This window comes from Mytilus edulis, chromosome 1 (genome assembly GCF_963676685.1).
Source record: "Mytilus edulis chromosome 1, xbMytEdul2.2, whole genome shotgun sequence".
NCBI classification, from domain to species: Eukaryota; Metazoa; Mollusca; class Bivalvia; order Mytilida; family Mytilidae; genus Mytilus; species Mytilus edulis.
In genome coordinates, this window is record NC_092344.1 from 74,523,384 (window position 1) to 74,538,946 (window position 15,563).

General features: G+C 30.6%; 1 long non-coding RNA gene across 1 annotated transcript; it reads left to right on the forward strand.

Moving 5' to 3' along the window:
* Window positions 1-9,182: 9,182 nt before the first annotated feature.
* LOC139489921 (uncharacterized) lies at window positions 9,183-11,296 on the forward strand. The gene is made up of 2 exons (XR_011656246.1): window positions 9,183-9,380; window positions 9,796-11,296. It is a non-coding gene; the product is annotated as an uncharacterized lncRNA (long non-coding RNA).
* The last annotated feature ends 4,267 nt before the right edge of the window (window positions 11,297-15,563 follow it).

A 15,563-nucleotide genomic window follows, 5' to 3' on the forward strand; every position in this document is an offset into this window, starting at 1 on the left:
TTTATGTCAATCAATAAAAACATCAACTTATAACAAAAAGGTCTCCTAAGTTGGTCTTTAGAATAAGTGATAATGCAAATTGATCCTGACATGAGTAGGAACAAGGTTTTGAATTCCGAATATAGCGCTGCTAAATAGGAATTCAAATAAAGAATGAAGTGCAAAAAAAATTATTTTGACCCCTATACTACCTCTGATTAACTTTTTATGAAAAAATATTGCAAAGTTTTGTTTCCTCTTAATTTTGAGAAACAAGATTCTATCTTTAAAGAATGGCTCTTCCCTGGATAGTATTCAAAGTATACAGGTAGAATTCTGTCAGTTACTTGTTGTTTATTATACTTTGTCAAAGCATTTCTATTATAGATATGAGTCCTATTGACTTGTTTCATTTTGCATGTACTTATATATACATCAATAAGAAACTACTCAGGGAGCCATCCATTTGTTGCAGGTTTTTGCCACAGTAAATATAAAAGGTTGTGTTTCCAAAGTTTGCAATATAATTTTTAAATAAGGACATTCTCCATTAATTTGTAAAAATCTGAAAGTCATGTTGTGTTTAAAATGTACATCAAATCAAAATCCCTTTTCCCAAATCAAACTATCTTTGTTTAATTTATAGAAACTTATGATTTGATACTTATTTTATATTCAGTGTTAGCCTTATTTGGCTGGTGCGTTCAACTCCCTTTATAATTGACTAGGATTTTCATTTTCCATAAGCTTAGTTGTTCCTTCCTGGCACTCCAGCTTCTCCAACCCATAACAAATGACTGGCAAGAAATACACAATAGTGCTGAAAGTGGAAAGTGATTTTTTTTATCCTAATCAGACATGAAATAAATATTGCACTGAAGCAAAAATTGTTTATTCGTTTTATTTAAATAATAGTTTTCTAAACAATATGATAGGATACACGATCTAAACTGTACTGAAATCCCTATTTATTTAGGATAACCTGCATAAGTGATTTTAATAAGTGATTGATATGGTGATATTTTACCAAAAACGGTTTTAAACCAACATGAAATAAAAGTGATTTAAAATTATGTATACAGAAGTAACATTGAATTTACACACCTCAGATTTTTATTTTAACTAGATTTTGATATTTGAATTCATGGCGTCCAAAACTGTCATATTCCGTGACTTCGTTTGATGTATGATAGTCACAATGTTTTGGATATGATTTAAAGTTGATTATGCAAAAAATCTATTGCTTTGTTTTTTCAGAGGCATTTATATTCACCATCTGTTAATCTTTTATTAAAACCTTACACATTTAAAACAAACATTCCATATAACAAATCAAACAAATTTAAAACAAACATTCCATAAATACAGCATATAACAAATCATAAATGAAATTATTAATAATGGACAAATATGGTTTGCAAGAAAACAGAACCTATTAATAGTATCTTAACAGTTTTTTTTCAGTAAAATTTATTAAAAACTGTTTAAGGAATGTCAGACATTTTGTGCATTTCACAATTTTTGTAATCTCTACTTTCTCATTCTAGATTATTTTCTTGTAATTTTTTTCTTTATTAATAAATTGGAGTAACAAAATTGTGAAATTAATAAAGAATGGTTTATGACTCATTTATTTATTTTTTGACACTGTTAGCTAAAATGAGATTGATAAGACAGATGTATATTTATTCCCTAAATCTTACAAGAATTTTTAGAAATTTCTTAAATTTTACCGGAATATTTGTTCCTAAACTTTACAGGAATATTAATTTCACAAAGCATGCAGATTTGAGATACAATGCTCTAGGATTTTGAAGTTCTGTTTAACGTTTGTGAATTGAGGTATATTTACTGAAAATTTTGCTTAATTTACATGTATTGGTTTGTGATTAGGTCAGTTAAAGATGACTTATTTATGTAAAGTCAATGCTGTTAGATAGACAGAAGTATTGGCATCTGCTAGGCGCACTTTCATGCGATTTACATGGTCCCAAACCTTCATCATTGTTCAATCACTTTGATAATGGACACTTTGGCATAGTTTACAAGGTGAAGATTGTGTTTAGGTTTGTTTAAAAGGAACAACAGATTATAAGTGAATGGTGTTTGGTGAATGGTATGTAGTTTATTAAGCATTGGCATACCCATTTACATGGAGGTTATTTGGCTCTGTACATTCAGTCATGGTTCATTGATTTTAAATGATTTGGATATAGTATTGCCATTTTGTGAATTTATCATGTGAATTTCACTATTAAAATCACAAAATGTGAGACATATCTCGGTGTCAACAGTTTATCTTTAGTCCAACTTGTTACATTTACAAAACAAAATGTGACAGTGAACGTTTGAAGGATGATACCTCCATATAGCATTGTGTATCATCTTGTTAAAACTGAATTTCAGTCTCCCTGGTGTTTTTGTGGTTTCGATAGCTTGATTGTTTTACCACTGGACATATTTTAACACTGTAGGATAGGTCATCAAAGTCGCCAAATGTGAGTATTTAAAAAAAAATCAGGCTTATTTAGTACACCAGACGCGTGTTTCGTCTTCATTAGAGTGAAGATGTAACGGTTTATTTCTTCCGCTGTGATATCTTATCCTGAGGATAATTTGTCCCGGTAATTTTTTTCCAGGCATGGTATTTCACAGGTTGATTTTTTCCAGAGGAGTGAAAATCTATCTGTATTATGCGGATAGTATGTACCGTTATATATTTGCCGTACTATATTTCACAGAACCGTGTGAAATAGAGTCCCATTAACTACTATGTAAGTTACTCACAATCAATATATACCTGACTATAATTATAAAATGTTTCACAAAGGTAGACCAAATTTGCATAATTTATCAAAGGGAGGTAATTATGAGCAATTTATATTTAAAAGATATTAATATAATATATTTCTGAATCTATTTACAGTGAAATTCTTCCTTGAATCTTATTTTTTATATATTCATTTATATAAAAAGATGACTTACAACTTGATTTGATAAGACAGATAACATTTCACAGGTAAAAACTATCCAGCTGTTAAACATGCTTATGTTCCAATATATTGTTATGCTATGATTTATCTTATTTCCATATAATTAACAGCTACATCTCTGTCCCCAGACAAAACTATTTATATAGTCAAAACTATCATCATAATCAAATTCTTCTATTACTGTTAACAGTAGTAATGCAACTATATTTCTATCGTACTTTTAAATTTATATTTGTACTGAGATCTGAAAACAACTCACTTTAACATGTATTACACTAACCTTATTCAATCATGATATTATTTTCACAATTACGATCTTTGAAATTACTTCTGGTTTTCTTCCCTATGTTTCATGATAATTTTCTTTTTAAAAGGATGATATTGACTTGAATATTTCAGGAAATTTTTTCAAGGATAATTTGTGAAATTATTTCCCATTATAATACATTTTTTTTTTACAATTTCGCTTTATTTCAAATACACTATTGTTATTTCATAGTATTTTTAAAGGATAAGTTTTTTTCTAATTACTATTTAATAGGTTAACTACCCAGATAGAATTTCACGGCAAAGGAAAAAATATCTCAGGGAAATATTTTCCTCCGGATAAAAAAATAACAACAACTACTGGGACATTTTTTCCTCCGGATCAAATTTCACCCGGATATAATTTTGCTTTACAAAGACACACCAGTGGCACTCAAAATTAAAACATTTGGGAGGTCAAATCAAATACGAAGAATTAAAACCGAATAATGGTGCCAAATAAGCTTGCATAATTCTTGTCCGGCGGAACAGCCTAACTATTTCGAAAAATAGAATTTGATAAACAGCAAAATTATAGAAAAATGAAAATATCAATGATAGTTCATGTCAATACAAAAGTGTTGAGTAGCCGACACTTTTGTTAACACTGGTTATGAAGGGCTACCTTGTTTGAAAGACATGCCAATGGAACTTCAACAAAAATATAATTGTTGGAATGCTGGAACGTAGTGAACATATTTTGTAAACGAGTGTATGATGATATTAATGCATTTTTTGTTTGGGGTTCACCTGATATTTGTTAATTGAAAAGTGTTTAGATGATTTTGGTGTATTTATTCTTTTTCAGAATCAATTAGCACTACCTAACTTCCTCGTTAGTTTACCTTTTCTTTCGTCATGTTGTGTGTGGTGGCCGAATTACAAATGAGAGTTATCATGGTTAAGGTCACTGCAAACGGAAAAGGTATTAGTGAATTGGAGAACTGGAAGACATAAATTTATAAAAAAAAAACCCAGTATATTTCTGAACATTTTGATAGAACAAAGGATTTTCTTTGAAACGAAAGTCCATATACAACCTTTCAAATATTCATTTTTTTTTAACTCAGAAGTATTATGAGACTTATCTCATACAGTGTTAATACAGCAGCAAACCATGACTACAATTGTAGTATGTCATCAGTATGTCATCTGATACCTTAGCCGTATTTGGCAGAACTTTTTGGAATTTCGGGTCCTCAATGCTATTCAATTTTGTAACTGTTTGGCTTTATAACTGTTTTGACCTGAGCGTCACTGATGAGTATTATGTAGACGAAACGCGCGTCTGCCGTATCAAATTATAATCCTGGTACCTTTGATAACTTTAAAGACCCGGATTGTGATGAAAAGTGACGTAATATGAAATCGACATAGAGGTGTTCTACCTGCAGTGTAACTAATACAAAAACAAACAACATAGTCCAGTCAAACTAAGATTTTACCTCAAACTAGTTGCAACAGAAAATGTTTTAGTTCTTATCTATAGCATTAAGCCCTTTATATACACAGAAAAAAGTCCCATAAAATCTAACTTGAGGAAAACTCGAAAACAGTATTTTTAATTTCCTATGTTAAAATTAGTTAATTCCGTAAAAATGAGTCTTTTTTGTCAGTTTTTGATTGATTTTCTTAAAATTTATGTAAAGTATAATACTGTGATGGGGTAATAAATTCGTATTTTGACTTAATTATATAATTTTCTGCTCATGAAATGTACAAAAACCGAAGTGTTATGGTATTTACATTTTTTTATGCATTTTTCATTGAAGAAATTGCAAATTTGTGGCTTTGTGACCATTTTGAAAAAATAATGTGAAAATTTGGTATTGTTTATATCTGTATATTATCTTTTTTCAGCATCTTACTTGTTTAAAGAAACTTTAAACCACAAAAAGAAGAATACATGCTAAATTATTCAACTAATGAATTACGAAATCTAGATTGTAGCTTTATAAAAAATATGAAATCACCTTTAGAGTTGTTTGTTATACTCTAAAAACAGCTTAAATATCAAGAATCAATATATTCTGATGAATAGAAGAGGTAAGGTTATAATTTTGTATCAATTTTTATTAATATTTTTGCCTTTTTTGCAGAGTTGTCTCCCTTTTCAATGCAAATCTCCATAGGAATTTATAATGGTGATTTTTTTAGTCTTCCTGAAGTAAGATTTTATGGGACTTTTTTTCTGTGTATATTTGGGGTATAATGCTAAAGATTAAACTTAAAAATCTTCTGTTGCAATTACTTTAAGGTTAGGGTCAAATTTATGCTAGATTGACTGGACTAACACGATATGATATTAACATAAGCTTACATAACCTTAGACCGAGTAATTGTTATGACTAATTTTTGTGGTTTTTCAGGGTGGTACGTGGAAAGTAGATATTTTTTTTTTTTTAAGAAACTTTAAACCACAAAAAGAAGAATACATGCTAAATTATTCAACTAATGAATTACGAAATCTAGATTGTAGCTTTATAAAAAATATGAAATCACCTTTAGAGTTGTTTGTTATACTCTAAAGACAGCTTAAATATCAAGAATCAATATATTCTGATGAATAGAAGAGGTAAGGTTATAATTTTGTATCAATTTTTATTCATATTTTTGCCTTTTTTGCAGAGTTGTCTCCCTTTTCAATGCAAATCTCCATAGGAATTTATAATGGTGATTTTTTTAGTCTTCCTGAAGTAAGATTTTATGGGACTTTTTTTCTGTGTATATTTGGGGTATAATGCTAAAGATTAAACTTAAAAATCTTCTGTTGCAATTACTTTAAGGTTAGGGTCAAATTTATGCTAGATTGACTGGACTAACACGATATGATATTAACATAAGCTTACATAACCTTAGACTGAGTAATTGTTATGACTAATTTTTGTGGTTTTTCAGGGTGGTACGTGGAAAGTAGATAATTTTTTAATAGTACATGAATTATTACATAATGTAACCTTTGCGTGAAGTAAATGTATAGTTCTTCTGTTAATTGTCAGGGCTATTAAAAGATTGATGTTATAAGCAGAGGTAAGCAATTTTGTAGTTTTAAAACATCAGTAGTAAACTAGGTGTGTCCAATGGTTTTTTGAAATCACCTTTATCAGAAACTATCGAAGAACCCAAATATTTGATATATGATTTGCAGATCTAACATTGTTAAGCCAGGTTTAAGAAAGCAGAAGAAACCAAACAAAACATATATCACAATTATTTCATTTTCAGGTGTTTTTACTCTTTTTATTTAAACCGAAGAACAAATAAAGTTTAAATACTTTGCACTCTTACTGACTTCGTGATAGTTGGTTTTGTAAAAAATGCATGATACATGATAAGATCACGTGGACAGTGGTTTGATATTTGACAGATTTCTATCCACTTACCAGCTTTTAGAATAACAATGAAAAAAAAGAGGTGGATAGGGGTTTATAGAAAAATGGAGATCAGGAATTTAATTAAAAATACAGCTATATCTTTGAGCTGCCATGAGAAAAAAATTAAGAGAACTATTTGGAGGTACATGTAAAGAAGGGATCAAAATATAAAAGTATGAAACAAATATAATTGTACTACAATTCATGTTTAAGATGTTAATGATAAACTCACATGTCCTTTCGGTGAAATTTTAAATTCAGATAGAAATACAACCAATTTGTTTTTCCAACTACAAAAATAAGAAAACTCAAGGTTATGTAAGACAACATATTTTTATTGTATTCAATCATAATTCTAGAAATCCCCTAGATGAAATCGTTAGACAGATTAACTGATCTATTTTTAATAAATCTCTTTTTATTTGCGGAAAATGTTAAAAAGATCATAAGATGAAGTGTATACAATCACTGACAGTTGTTTCATCCTTGTATAACCAAATATTTTAATATGATGTAGAACGTCTTTGGCAAATATGTCAAATATTGAGATCTATATATAGTAACACGTTAATATATTGTCTAAATATCTCCTAACGATGTCTTATATGCAGATTTCTTTCAGTATGCAGTTTAAATCCAATTCATACTTTTGGAAACAGTAGTTTATCGCTATTCAAAAGTCATGAATCGAAAGAGAGAAAATAAATTAAAACCGTGAAAAATTAAAATAGGAATTCTGATTTATACTAAGTTAAACGAAGTAGTGATATGGATATTCAGATTTGTACTATGGGGATGCTAGATTGTACTAGATTGTGTAAAGTGTAGAAAGGTCAAATGTTTTAATACCATTGAAAGATGAAAGAGTCTTTGATTGAATATAACTTAAAAAATCTGATTCACGCAACCTCTAGAATAGGTACATTAATGACTTTGAACGGCTTTGGCCGCTAATGAAATTGAGGTTTCGTTGAGTGCTTAGAAGACCCAGCAATACACCGTCATTTATAAGAACACTTATGTTGGTATCCAATTCAGAGATGGAAGATCCAGTTCTTCAAATTTGGTTGAAAGTCCAAAAAGACATAGAGCAGACATGTGATTACCCAGGATCTCTTCTTTAGTGAGTGTCATGGGGGTATATACTGAGTTTCCAAGTAAATTTTCAATATTTTAATTCTTCAAGCATTTTATGTAATTTGATGTAATGTAGCTTTATCTGAGGGGACATCATATTTGTCATGGATGTAGGACAAGTGTTTTGCATCATTTGGGTCTTTACAGATTAATGCAGCATTGGTATTGATAGACCCAATCAGTTTCTTAATTCTGATTTGTATCATCGACCTCTCAGCTCTAATTTATTTGTAAAAAGTATCTTTTTTCTCGCGTTTAACACATTGCCTGGCATAATCATCGATTGAATCTATCAGTGTTATAAAGTTGTGTTTCCAATTTACATTCCGGGCCTTGGATAACACATTGTCGTAGTGGTATTGACAATGTTGGCGTATTAAATTATCAGCCTGGTACCTTTAATAACTATTAGCATATCGTAATGTTCTATTGTGTTGTTAATTTGTGTATTTCTCTGTTCTGAATGTTCTTCCATTCATTTGTATTGCAGTCCTGTCATGTAATGTTGTCCTTTTAGTGTTATATTTAAAATTGCCATAAAAGCGGTAGGTTTGGCTAGCAACAAAACCAGGTTCAACCCACCATCATTTCTTAAAATGTTTTGTACCAAGTCAGGAAAATTGCAATTGTTATCTTATAGTTCGTTTCTGTATGTTGCATTGTCGTTTGGTTTTTTGTTGAACTTAAGAATTTCTGTTGTTTCGTTGTTTTCCTCTTATATTTGATGTGTTTCCTTCAGTTTTAGTTTGTTATCCGGATTTGATTTCTCTCAATCGATTTATGACTTTCGAACAGCGGTATACTAGCACAGGTGCAATCAGGAGATTTACACTTAAAGTCGTCAATATTCAGATCCTGCAACACGTGTTTGTGTTTGTCAAGTTGATGGCATCGAGACCATTGTTTGCAAAGAATAGTTTAAGAAAGGATCATTTACTCTTTTCCAATGCGAAATATTTAAAAAGTTTTCGACTTGTTATATCCGAAATATTAGATGTAAGTTTATATTTGTTTGAATGAGGGTTTGTAACAGTGGTTTCAAACGTATGAAGGTTTTGAATAAAGGTTCCTACGAATCTGATAAACACCTAACGTTTTTTTTTATATAAATAGTAACAGGCCAATAATAGACATATCATAGAGGGTAGTTGACGTATTATGACGATGACCATGACTGCATCTACGTCGAGGAGTAGAGTTAAAATGTTCATCACATTCACTTAACTACATGAAATACTTGATATGATACCAGCTTGATTGTTATACCTTGATTAGCAATTGCAAACAAAAGATAATTATACATTTTTCGAAAGTTTGTTGTTTTGATTTACTCATTTCAAATACATGTGTGTTATTACTTTTCATTATCTATTTTCTACATGTTTCGTTATAGATAAATATCAGAACAACATGTCCAATACATATTTACGGTTAATTCTAATCATTGAATATGGAACCCTGGCATTTGGTCAACATGGCCACCTCTTCCGAGAAATAAATGCATGTTATAAAGAACACAGACAATTGTTGACCAGGGTAGAGGCACTCGAAAGGAGTACAGTCCAACTGCAAAACGAAATCCAGTTGAAAAGTAAGAAACTTATAAATGAATTGGATATTGAAACAGCCAGCAGTTTTGGTAAATGACAACACAATAACGTGTTTGTCTTGTGTCCTAAATTTTCACGCAATGGGTTTCACTGTCCACTGTTTGTGTATTTGCTATTTATAGTTAAATAGACAATGATGCATAAATGAAATAATATATTTTCACTGTCTAAGCTGGCTGCCATCTACACATATTCTTTTTCAACGGTCCCCATTTCTTTTTTATCCTTCAAAATTGAGTGGTCTCGGAGGATTTAGTGTTTGTGAGCGACTTTTTGTCTTGAAGTGTTGTATAAAACTAATAGCTTATTTTCTGGACAACTATAATATTATATTTTTGCCATTAGTGCAAGAGAAACATGTTTTATTGTTTGTAACATTGCACTTTCTTTCCATAGATAATCCTGAACCAGTGGCATTTCAAGCACACCTTTCAGTGGACCATGCTTTGTACCCGACCAGTGCTACAATTAAGTTTGATGATGTTGTTCTTAATAGCGGTAGTGGATACAATCCAGCAACAGGAAAATTCACGTGTCCAATTAATGAATTTTACAGCTTTAACAACACGAGCACGGAAAGTGTGCCACACTATTTTTATGGGTGATTCACAGCCGGTAATGCGATGTTATCTTGATCTAAAAAAATCAACCAATTCGTATGCAGCAACAAAAAGTGTTGTCGCTGAAATGAAAAATGGAAGTGAAGCTTGGATCGAAGTAAAACATTCATGCACATATGCAACTGGTGCACATACTGGTCTAACTATGTTCAATGGATTAATCGACCAGGTTATACTCGGTATTCAAATGCATTCCAAATAATTGTTGAATTTTTTTCCAAAAATGTTGTCTTTGAAATATTTTCCTGTCTGTCAAATATGTTCAAATCAACGAATGAGATTCAACAGTACTGGTTAAAGTTATTGAGTAAATAAAGACAAAATGGTAATGCACACTCCTATAACTACGTACTATATGCTGATATCTAAAATATAAGGCATATATGGGATGTTTATAAAGGAAAAGCTGTGATCTTCACGTCCAATCATGTTTCATCAATATAGATATAATATAATTTTGAAATTACTAAGAAACCCAGGTTGGAATTCCTTTAACAATAATTGACCGTTACCGGATTTTCTATTCTTTTTCTGTACTATTCGATGACACAGCTTCTAATGTTTTACGTATTCATATACGATTTGGCATCGAACGTTCCGGTGAAGGTAAATACAGAAAAGCACTGCGTAAGAAACACAAAATCAAAGTGTTATTTCAATGATTTTAGCATTGGTTCTATACCGCTATTAATGGACTGTAAGTCTCCGATGGTATCATTAGCTTAGTAGTGATGCTTCGGTACAGACATGATTTATGTCATACATTTGTAAATATATTATCCGTTGATGAATTGATAAATGAATTAAAATTAAGTTTCCAATTTATTTAGGCAAGTTGACATTTGAAGAGTTGGCTATTCTAGTATGCTCTATTGGTCCTAGGGGTTCTCGGGTGATTATATACTAGTTAGTTATGCATCCTCAACTTTCATGTTTATGAGTATGAAACTCATCTGCTGACAAAAGTTAAAAATAATACTTCATAAATATGTTGCATATATAGCGCTTTTCTGGGTTTACCCTCACCAGGAACGCTGATATATATTATTGTTGTAAATCGTTTGTCACCAGAAGAGATACATTCTCCAGGAGCAATGTTTGAGTAAGACACTGTCGTTTCCATTCCGGTATGGCATTTAACTTTTGCATGTATATATTTATTTTAAGATTTTGGATTTCATTATCTAATTGTATGTGTTAAGGTTTACAAATTTAATGTTCAAGTGACTCATTTTTCTCTCCATTTCATTAAAAAATAAAAAAAAAATTGCTTCCACTTTTGTAATCCCAATTTTCCTTATACACGTGCGTTGTGCAATTGACAAATTTCTTACGAATATGTCTAGATCAAGGTCACAGCATATGGAAACGTTGTTGGAGTATTAGGATACGAGCAAACAATAATTCAAAAGCAGTATATGAGGAGATTTTTGTTCAATTCGAAGGATCAAGTGATTTTCAAAACTATCCATGCACTTTGATATTAAATATTCGGCCTTGAACGTTACTGGTGAATGTAAATCCAGAAAAGCGTTCTAGACGCATTTAATTTATACCGTGTTGTTTTTATTTTGTGCAAAAGTCTTTACATTTGTATAATTTCATTTCTGTTTGTGCAGTTTTGTGTTATTACAAACGATATAACTAGATATAGGAAGATGTGGTGTGAGTGCCATTGAGCTAACTCTCCATCCAAATAACAATTTAAAAAAAGTAAACCATTATAGGTCATTGTACGGCCTTCAACACGGAGCCTGGGCTCACACCGAACAACAAGATATAAAGGGCCCCAAAATTACTAGTGTAAAACCATTCAAACGGGAAAACCAACAGTCTAATCTATATAAAATTTAAAAAAAACAGGAAACGAGAAACACGTATAAATTACATAAACAAACGACAACTGCTGTACATTAGATTCCCGACTTAGGACAGGTGCAAACATTTGCAGCAGGATTAAACGTTTAATGGATCCAAACCTTCTCCCTTTTTCTGACACAATAGCAAAAACACGCAATAAAATATCAATTGGCAGACTTAACTTAATCAAAAAACGTACATTAATACACTATAAACGAATAAATTTGATCTGCGATATCTGAATGCAAATGCACAGTTAATAAAATATTAGGGAAAAACATTCAAGGTAAAAAAAAAGTCCAAACTAAGCCATGGCAAGTCTCCACTGCGTAATATTTAATCCTTCGAAAATATTCACTTTAGAAAAAAAAAGGTTTTAAAAAAATACAGTCAAATCTTGAAGTTTATACAAATGTAGTAAGAAGAAGTGAAACTTAGAATATATATCCATATAAATATAAAATAACAAAAAAGCATTGTAAACTGTATCAACAGGTCGAATGAACAAGAAAAGACGATTTGAGAGTACTCGCAGTTACTGACAGAGTGTTAAAAGCCAAAAACAATTAATAATAAAAAATCATGCATCAAAGACTAAAACCAACTAAAACACATCCCAGGGATTTAGTATTTTGACGTCATGAACAGTCAGAGAAGACATGACTTGTGCAATGCCAAAAATAAATGTATCGACAGGTAGTAGGATAGTGAGGAGCGACCTCTATAGAGATAAAAAGTAACGTGTCTGTGTCTCTATACATCCCGCCTCAAAAGAAGATACAATTTAGTTATGTTTTAATTTGCTAATGACAAAATCGATATTAATGCCAATGTAAACTATATTCAGAGATCTAATTACAATATTGCTACGATAATCTTTACTTATAAGTTTGTTTAAAGGTTCGATGAGTTTACACGGATCACATAGTGATTTCCTCGCTTTAAGTACAATACTACCATAAAATTTAGGATGTGAAATACCATTTTTAATAAATTTTCTATAGCCAAATTTACTAATCAAATCTTTGTATCTATGAAAGAATTTAGTAAAATTTTAAGTAATTTATGGTATCGAAATCCCTGACACATCAATTTCCCAGTGATGCATCGATTACGTAACACCTGTTTAATTTTCTGTGCTGGTTGGAGGTTTTCTTAAATTGGGACTATTGTACATACAAATATGTAGATAACTTTCAATATCCCTGTTCATACGGACTCACTATTAAAGTCATATTTGTTAAATGCTCTACTTTATCTTTCTAAAAGATTTCACTTGAAAAAAATCGGTATGAGTGTTTTCATTGCATAAAAAAATTAACAACAGTTTAATAATGTGTTTTAAAAATAGAAAAAAAATAAAAATTTACCTAACTCCAAGTAACATTCTAAACGGAAAGTCCCTTTAATAAATTGCAGAATCTCAAACATATTAAAGGAACATAAAACAACTGTCATATCTCTCACTGGGTAAATGTATTTCCTTAAGCTGGTTTTATAGCTAAGGAAATTCATTCACTTCGATGACAGTCGCATACAGTTTCATTACATTGACAACAATATACATATGATAAGAGTAAATTCTCCGTTTTTTATATTTCTTTGTGCGGAACTTATTGATTGTAAATTTCTGTGAATTTTTGATACCGTTATCGCTTAGTTTCACTGGATTACTTAGCTGAATTAGGCTCTTTAAGTTTTCTTTTATGATCCACGATACGTTGCCTTCTTGGACTTCTTTTGTTTTGTTTTGTTTCAGTAAAAGTTTACTGTTTGCAATAGCATGAATTATTCTAAATAATAAGGATGTTCTTATCACAGACAGAAAACCCTAGCCGTAGTAGGCACAACTTTTCGGAACTTTTGGTCCTCAGTGCTCTACAACTTTGTATCGAACTTTTTTCATCTAAGCATTATTGGTTAGTCTTGTGGGGACGAAACACGTGTCTGGCGTATCAAATTTTAACCCTAGTATCTTTTGTTAGCTATTATTCGTGTTTCTCTGTCCTATAATTTATTTCATTTATTTGTATTGTAGTCCTGTCATGCAATGTTGTCATTTTAATGTTATATTTAACATTGTCAAACAAGCGGGAGGTTTGGCATGCCACAAAACCAGTTCAACCCACCATTTTTTTTCTTAAAATGTCCTGTACCAAGTCAGGAAATTGGCCAGTTTTATTATAGTTCGTTTCTGTGTGTGTTACATTTTAGTGTTGTGTATCTGTTGTGTTAGTTTGTAACCCGGATTTGGTTTTTTTTCTCAATCGATTTATGAATTTCGAAAAGTGGTATACTACTGTTGCCTTTATTTGTTTCCTCTTTTTCCCTCCATTTCAAGTAATTTGAATACGAAAGCACGTTAAAGTCATTCATTTTCTTCTGAATTTGAAATGCTGGTCTTTTTTAATATCTTAGATTTAAATTTGAAATGAAACTAATAAACATTAAATACATTATTTTGATGTTCATGTTTTTTATATCTATTTTGCCAGTAATCCTTTTTTGTATGCACGTGTTAATAATGAAACAATTAACAGCTTGGCTTTGCATACATTCTCAGTATCAAAGCTATGATATGGACATTTATCCAATATTAAATAATATTAATTTTCATGATTCAAATTATTTCTGTTAGTTAAACATAAAAGTTTGTCATACCAGTTTACCTTTCACGAAGTGGATATGACCCCTCGGGGAGGTAGTCCACAGATCATGCCTATGTTGGGAATGTAAAAGTTGACATGTTAAGGGATTAAGTGTATACACTGTTTAGGTTTTAATGAACCCACTTGCTCATACATATTTCTTGTCCAGAGATACAGAACTAGAATAACAATTTCAGATCAATTTGTATCGATCTAGACTTAAAAATTAAGATTTTTAGCTTCCATATCATTGTAACTTTGATGAATTGTTTTAAATAGATTAAATTAGATTAGAATACAACACCCGTACAAATCCATATTGATAATGCATTTATGTAATTTTAATAAGTATAATTTTGACAAGTATTCTCTTGTTGAGTTCAGTAAGTAGTTCACTGTCAAATAAATTATAAACAAAAATTGACGAATTTATATACAAATGAAAATTATGGTGCTAATGAGAAAGTTTGTTCTCCGTGCAACAAATTGCGTTTCGGAAGCTTAAAAGTTATAGAGTTGCAATTTGTTAAGACAAACATTCAATTCAATCGTCAGAGACTCATCTAAACTGTGCCTTTTTATTTGCATTATGCAATTCGCAAACATAATATACTAGTCAACAAAAGAAACGATACACGACTTTGAAATAAAATTCATCAAAAAGTATTAAATATAAAACAAAATGAAATACACTATTTTTAAAAGCTTTCATTTGCAAATGTATGCACATGTGATAATGAAAATCAAAACTTGTCGGAAAGTATCTAAATTCCCTGTAAACGACTATAGGGTGCAAATAAGTTTTGCGGAAAGTTGAATAAAAAATCATGTTGTAACTAATGGGTTGAAATATTGTTTTTTTCAAATTTTTGGGAAAAAAAGTGTTTTTTTGAAATCTCAAAAAATGCAAAAAATGTTTTTTTTATTTTTGTCTCAAACCAATGCTTTGGATATGAAAACAATACACAGTAAATTTGGAACATTTCGGATTAGTTTTAAGATTGTGACCGCTTTTTGAATATCACTTTACACATAC